General features: G+C 37.5%; 1 long non-coding RNA gene across 1 annotated transcript; it reads right to left on the minus strand.

The window, feature by feature from the left end:
- Positions 1-4,915: 4,915 nt before the first annotated feature.
- LOC311287309 lies at positions 4,916-7,846 on the minus strand. Its single transcript, XR_014626722.1, has 3 exons — positions 6,693-7,846; positions 5,405-5,557; positions 4,916-5,218 (listed from the first exon to the last, which is right to left on the minus strand). It is a non-coding gene; the product is annotated as an uncharacterized lncRNA (long non-coding RNA).
- Between the last annotated feature and the right edge of the window lie 366 nt (positions 7,847-8,212).

The raw sequence follows: 8,212 nt of genomic DNA on the forward strand, positions 1-8,212 counted from the left end.
ACATTCATAAATCAGTCAGTTGTGTATTTGATTATGAGATATGTTATTCTAATGTGATCAGTGACTCAAGCACTGATGGACCAAAGAGCGCGCATTTCGACATTTGCAGTAAAAACTCGAAATATAAATTCTCAGAAAATGCTCCATTAATAAAGGAGTCCAGACATTGGAAAAATATCAGTCCACATGCGTTTTATATGTAATATGAGGGAAATAGACATGCATGCATGCGTGACACAAAAAATCTTTAACTTTTAGCTAGCAAAATATGTTTTAATAATTCTGTCAATTACACTAAGCAAACCAAAAGTAGCCTAATACTACCCACCGGATGAAGAAGGGTTGGCTCTCCACAGAACATAATATATAATTTTATCTTATTTTTCGTGTTCGCATTTATGAGGAAAAAACAATGTTATGGATGAGTCAGTTCTCAGTTACGGACATGAGCGCTCTGAAAGCGACACTAAAATACTACTTTAAAACTCACAGAGACCTCAAACAGAAAGCACAAAGCCTTTCTTTAAAGTGAATTTCGTTTTGTATTAATTGTATCTTAATTTTAATCAACGTTTCATCAACCAGTTGCCTGAATTTAATAAATAAGAAGTAAATATAGTAGACAAGAGATAATCAGGACATGGAGGCGCCGGCGCGTGAGCTGGAGCAGCTCGTCTCATAAATGAACCGAAACTCAGCATACTTGCCTCACAGACATGTCTACTTTTAAACAGAACAATTCAAAACGAAAGAAAACAGACTGTTCTCTGCTTATGTAATCCGTATGAAATGTGCATTTCTCTCTGGCGCGTTCACTACTGCGAAGATCGGGAGTCAGCATCTTCAACTTTTTCAGCAAACAACACAGAAAACACTTGTTTATTAATAAACAATTAAAATGTCTCCTTGCTATATTTGACATATTCATAATCATACATTTTGCCGTTCTTTGTGACCGTTTTTAGGTGCTTTTATTGGCAGCACCAGCGCCACCCATTTACATACGCATCACCACCGCATTAAAAACATGATTGCGTGATGAAAACATGATGAAAAACACCACCTAAACATAGCCTAACTGGTTAGAACAGTGGCCAGCGCAAGCGCAGAGCTGTCATTTAGTCTTTATTTACAAACTTGGACACCACACGCGGCTATTGACTGACCACGAGAATAACTTACTTGCACTTTTTATTCATTAATGTCTCGCGGTCTTGCTGGTTTTTCCCCAGGGTTTTTTTTTTTTTTTTTTACAATTACATTTTGGGCTAAAAGTGTGTTGTAACGCAAGCGTTACTGAACATGTACCGAGTAAAATATTACTGAAAATTGATTAGTAATGCCAGAGAATGTCTAATAAGGTGAGAAGTTTCACTCTCAGTAAACTTCCGGCTTCTGAAATGGTTGCAGTTCCACTTTGATTCCACATGAGGGCACTCACAGGACGAGTGCAGAATGAATGGTGGTCTATGGCAGTATCACCCATCAAAATCCACTTTTCTCAGGATATAATTTTTTTGTCTAGTAATTTGAATATTGTATTCGAAAGGAGATGCAAAGAAATTACACATTGCTGGGTGTTAGATTTTTTAGAGTCACTTATTTGCTTTAAAAAGTATTTTAAAGGAGTCATAATGTTGTTTTAACTTTGGTACCCAATGCTCTATTATAGTCTTTCAGGCACTTCTAAAAAAGAAAAGTGGAAAAAAAATCACCACAGAGCCCCTCAGACCCTTATTTCTAAAGGCATTATTGTCTCGCGAGATCTGATGCGATGTTTTGGCTGTCGTGGACGGTCATTATAATAATGCAAATGAGGGGCGCGTTGATTGGTTGCAGGAAGGAGGGGGCTTGACACCGCAGGTAACTTCAGCATCATTACAAACTGACATGGCGCAAGTTGTCAGAACCCGACCCGGCCGCGACATATGGGATTCAACCGTACATGTTTGAGCCGGACTCTGAACCAGAGCTGGAAAGGGAAGATGTAGAGTTGTTGGATGCACGTCTACATCAAGATGTCTCTGAATGGTAAAGACAATCATTTTGACTGAGACATACATTAACATCAGTTCGAGCAAAAACGTGTGTTGCTATTTTCTCCCACATAAATTTACCTTTTATTTAATGTAGATTACATTAACGGAGATGTAGTTTTTTTTTTTTATCAGCTTACAGTGGGTTTGAGATTTTTACTATCATGTGGTGTTTTTGCCTTGTTTCACGTTGTGGTTATTTAGACATTCAATATGTTTCTTCTTTAGACATGCAACGTGATGTTATACTTGCATTTAAACAGTTTTAGCCACTGAGCATGGACTCCTGTACCGTCACTACTGTAGCTGCTAGTGTAAAACAAAGTGGAAAGATGTGGCTAGCATTCGTAGAGTCCATTCCCCGTGTTTACCTCGAAGGTAACGTTACATACAATAGCCGCATTAGCTGTTAGCTGCTATTTGTTAACCACAGTAGAGCAATAAAAACACAGTCTTACCTTTTCAATTTCTGGCAAGTCCCTGATGGTGGGGATGGCACCTTTTCCCAAACGGAGCTTCGAGGCCAAGTTCGCCTGATACTGCCCCAAATTTGTAAATGATTCCGGTGTAAAATGTTTAGCACACACACCTAACGATACGCCACTTGAAAGAGTTGTTGGGACAGCGTCATTAAAAATGAATTTCCTCCACTGTTCCCTGATAGTTTCGTCCGTTTTTGGTAGATAAAACACATTTGCATGTTGTTTGTGGCAGTCACCCACAGAGCATCTCAAGTGTAGGCTACACTCGGTTTCTCCATCTTTCTCGAGTCGACTAAACTGAATCTGAGGGGGAGAGGGGTGGGCTTCCCGCGGCATAGGTTTGCGGTGTCCATATTTGGTATATCCTCCCCCGTCTTGACGTCAAGAGGGGGAAGAAATCAAAATCTCGTTTTTTCGTGCGCGTGCACGTGGCCTATTTTACAAACCCTGAGGTAAACAAACGCTTCACTTTTAAATATCGGCTTCCCGGCCAGTGTACAATCATTATGCAATCATAACATACATTGATTCTCGTGGAAAAGTGAAATTTCTACATTATGACTCCTTTAAAGTGTCAATGACGTCATACACATCGTACGACCAGAGATACTGCTTTACGGCAATCCTTCAGTCACTTTGGTGCTTTCGCGCTCTGCACTTTCTTTTCTCTCGAGGAATCGACAACACAGCTGACACAGGTAAACACACGTGCTAGAAGAGTTTTTGTTTTGTTTGTTTCTGGTCCCTCTTCGAATGCCACGATGCCATCAAGCGGTATCTCTGGTCGTAATCAGTCCTTCACTGACCAATCAGCGTTCATTAGCAGAATGCTAGCGTGTTATGGGCAACAACAACTCAACCTGTAAGAAATCGAAAGGACATAAGTACTCGTTCATTCAACTTTCGACCTATAACCCATGTTGAACTTGCAAAACCTACTATCGAATCTGAGATTTCTCAACGGCAATCGGGTGAAAGAGACAAATTTAGCCGTCTAGCCCCATAGACTCCCATACATTCTGCACTCATGGGCGATCGCCCCCAGTGGAACTCTGGTGGAACTACAACCAAAATTCGGTACAATAGGACTTAATAGGGAGTGGGCAGGCTCTCCGTAGACGGGCTCTGGTAATGCCTTACACTACTGCGTTACAGCAAAAAGTAATGTTACTGTAATGCATTACTTTTGTAACGTGTTACTCCCAACACTGCACAACACTGCTTCTCAGAACCAATGTTTTTACGCACGAGTTCATCAAGTTGAACATTTTACCTCCTATTTCCATTTTATTCAACTTAATTAAAAGTCCTTCTTTCCACAGCATGTCATAAGCCTTCTCTATATCAAAAAAGGTTGCCAAAACAGATTCTTTGTTAACTTGTGCTTTACGTATATCATTCTCCAGGCAGACTACAGGATCCATAGTTGTTCTTCCATTACGGAATCCACTCTGGTATGGTGTGATCAGCCCTCTGCTTTCTAATTTGTACACTAACCTTTTAGTAATCATCCTCTCCATGAGTTTACATAGGTTAGACGTTAATGCTATTGGTCTGTAGCTTTTGACATTCATTTTATCCTTTCCTGGTTTCCCTATAGGTACTGTTACTGAGTGTTTCCACCCAGTGGGCAGCTTTCCTTGCTCCCAAATTTTGTTATATAAAACCAGTATCACATTTTTTTGCCACATCAGATGGTTCTTCAATCATTTTATAGCATATCCCATCTCTCCCTGGTGAGGTATTTTTAACACCTATCAATGCTCTTTTTAGTTCAAACAGTGTGAAATCTGCATCTAGTGAGCTCTCCCCCACCACTTTCATCCCCAGCATATCTTTATTTTCTTCAGTGATCCTCATTCTTATAGCTAGCTCTTCACTGGAGAGGTTCTGTGAGCTATGTATCCTTACAAAGGATTTTGCAAGCATCTCAGCTTTTTCTCTACTGGTTACTGCCTCAGTGCCATTATCTCTTAAAGGTTGTATCAGCGATTTCAGGCCCAAACATAAATGATCACATTCATCTACACTGTTAAAAATTACCTGTAAATTTTTTTACAGTAAGCTACAGAGTCTCTGTATTTGCTATATCTAGAGAAAGTATGTAAAATGGAGTATATACAATATATTTTCCTGATTTCTGAATATTAGAACATCATACAGACTGGCAGCTGAATTTTAAATGTAAATTATTTATCAACTGCATAAGCTTTAAACAATTGTTTTTAAATACATAAAGTGTTGTATAATGCACAACTTAATTCCCCTATTACTTCACAAAACAAAAAAATAATTCAACATACTAATCTTGAAAAACAGGTCAAAATTTATTTAATTTATAACTTTCAAATCTGCATGAAAAAAAGGTCATAAAACAGTGTATTTTGTGTTATTTTGATTTCATTTTTATTTACAAAATTGTATTTTTTTTTTAAATGGACATGAAATAAAATATTTTTAAATGACAAATGAGCTCTCATGGCCCTTCACACAAAGAAGAAATACGCAAACATACATTTAAAACCACAAGTTGACCAACAAAATTATAATAAAAAACACAAAGACACAGATGAATTTTCACCACTTCATTACCAGACCAACATGTCCAAACAACAAGGCGAGTCCAACAAACTTCTGATAAAAAAAATGGAGAACAATTCAGCTCCAGAATGCTGTTCCATCACATGATGCAAAGAGTGGCTAGAAATATTGAAAAGAACAAAGAGGACAATATTAGATATATTACAAAACATAATGATACAGTCAGAGACAGATAGAGGGATGACAGATACATGAGAATATAGAGAATATTACAATATTAAAGGTATTATATTAAGGTTACAATTAAAGGAAAAATAGATCTGTGTGTGTGTGTTTACTACTTACATTTCAGAAATTCTACTGATAATCCATCACTTTGCTGGGCAGAGTGGCAACATGTGGGTTCACTGCAACCTGTTTCTTCTGTACCATTTGCCCTGTCGTTTTAGATGGCAATTTTCCTCTCGACTTTGTTCCTCTTTCCAGATTAATAAGCGCCTAAAGGGTCAGGAAACAGACAATATGTAATTAAGATTAGTTTTAAGTTTTAGAGGCTTGTAATCATGTTTTTGAAATTGGACCATATATTAGAGCAGTGTTTCTCAACTCCAGTCATGAGGACATTAGCTTGCTAGTGTTAAAGAGGGAGACATCTAAATCATTCGCCCTAAAAATTCTCTCTTCTCGAGTTGAGAAACATTGTGTTAAAGGGATACTCCACTTTTTTCGGAAATAAGCTCATTTTACAACTCCCCCAGAGTTAAACAGTTGAGTTTTACCGTTTTAGAATCCATTCAGCCGAACTCCGGGTCTGACGGTACCACTTTTAGCATAGCTTAGCATAGATCATTGATTCTGATGAGTCCAGTAGCATTTCTTTCAAAATGACCAAAGAGTTTCAATATTTTTCCTATTTAAAACTCGACTCTTCTGTAGTTAAACCGTGTACTAAGATCGACGGAAAATGAAAAGTTGCGATTTTCTAAGCCTATATGGCTAGGAACTACTCTCATTCCGGCGTAATAATCAAGGAACTGTGCGGCTGTACCATGAGTGCAGCAGGCGTAATGATATGACGCAGCGCCTGAAAATAGGTCTAAAAGGTTAGACAAACTTAGTCCCGGTCACGTTGGAAGAAGTTACCGAGCTGGGGACTATTTTCAGGCGCTGCGTCATATCACTACGCCTGCTGCACTCATGGTACAGCCGCACAGTTCCTTGATTATTACGCCGGCTAATCCATATAGGCTTAGAAAATCGCAACTTTTCATTTTCCGTCGATCTTAGTACACGGTTTAACTACAGAAGAGTCGAGTTTTAAATAGGAAAAATATTGAAACTCTTTGGTCATTTTGAAAGAAATGCTACTGGACTCATCAGAATCAATGATCTATGCTAAGCTATGCTAAAAGTGGTACCGTCAGACCCGGAGTTCGGCTGAATGGATTCTAAAACGGTAAAACTCAACTGTTTAACTCTGGGGGAGTTGTAAAATGAGCTTATTTCCGAAAAAAGTGGAGTATCCCTTTAAAGGCCTCAACAGATATTAAATCTATAAAAGGCAAGTTCTGATATTGAATATGTGTAAAATGCAGGTACTGAGGTTGTTAAGAATTCAATCATTACTACATACTGCCTCCTCCTGATTGAATATGTAATATGCTGTGAACAGTATGGCAAGGCCAGGCAGACAGGAAGCTGGGCTGAGCCCTCCTCACACACAACTTGGCCTTCCAGTGTCCTTGTCAAAGTGTCTCCTAAAACAATACAACATGTGACAATAGTTATTTTTAACTATACCATTTTTATTTGTCAACTTTTTACATTTAAACTATATTTTAGTATTCAATGTGCAGGAACTCTTTCTTTTAAATAAAGTTAACAACGGCATAACAAACAATAAGCACATTTCACACACAGCTAGGCTACAGCTAAAAAAAAAAACACATTCGTAGGCCTACTGAAATGTAAGCCAACTAGGGATTTTTACACCGGCATATTAAACGTTCAACAAAACTGGTAACTTATTACAGCATCATTCAGAATTTATATGACACACATCCTCCGTGAGTCTGACGCAAGGCTTAGGCTACACCGTTTTCATTTCGGCGCCCATTTTAACAAATGACTTGATTTTGATTTGATTTAGGCCTACACCATAAAAGAATCACGACGAAGTGTGCTGATCAACACGAAGCTCGTGTGAATACCGACTGCTGTCATTAAAGCATGTAATTCTTAAACCAGTTTAAAGGCAGATGACAAACAGGAGAAACACTGTGCGCAACGATACAGTCAGAAGGCTTTTACGTCTACAAATTCCCATCATTTACCATGGATTTACTGTAACGTTAGCCTAGTAATATTAACTGCACCATGAAATGTGGGATATACATATTGAATTGTATTATATTATTAATGTAGACAATGTATTAAAGGACTAATGGAATATAATTACAGTATTTAATAATGTATTTAGGCTAGGCTACTGTTTTTCATACAAATACCATAGAAACCATAAAGTTACATTTTGCCATGATAGTGAGGTGCTACAGGCTATGCCTGGTTTCATCTGTGGTTGTCATGATCTAAATGCATGATACTGGATGACCAATGGTTAAGTTTAATAAAACTCAAAAAGTCAGAATATTACATTTTACCAAATAAAAATGAGCACATGCAGAAACTAAGAAATTAATTGTCCAAAAAAGACATTTATTTTGTTAAGGAAAAATGACAAATGTTTGAATGTTCTACCTCAGATTTGTGAAATGTTCACCAGTTTGGTAAGTGTTTTCATGATATGTTCTGACAATAAAGAGTAGTTTAAAACCACAATTAACGCTCTTGTTTCAACTTTCAACTTTCACTTAGGAGCAAAAATCTGCCTTTAAACTTGAAAGGAATAAAGATTTGACTTTTATCGTGATAATTATCGATATCGACAGATATAAAAAAAATTATCGTGATTTTTTTTTTTGCCCATATCGCCCAGCCCTATGTAAATTTGATAATTTCCTCTTATATCGCAAATCTTAATGCAATTGCAATATTAGTCAAAATAATCACAATGTTTTTTCAAAAATGTCCAGCCCTAATATAAGTAGAAATTATTATTTAAAGCTAGGAATTGTACTCCAAAATATTCAAAGT

Source organism: Rutilus rutilus (genome assembly GCF_951802725.1).
Source record: "Rutilus rutilus genome assembly, chromosome: 3".
Classification (NCBI taxonomy): Eukaryota; Metazoa; Chordata; class Actinopteri; order Cypriniformes; family Leuciscidae; genus Rutilus; species Rutilus rutilus.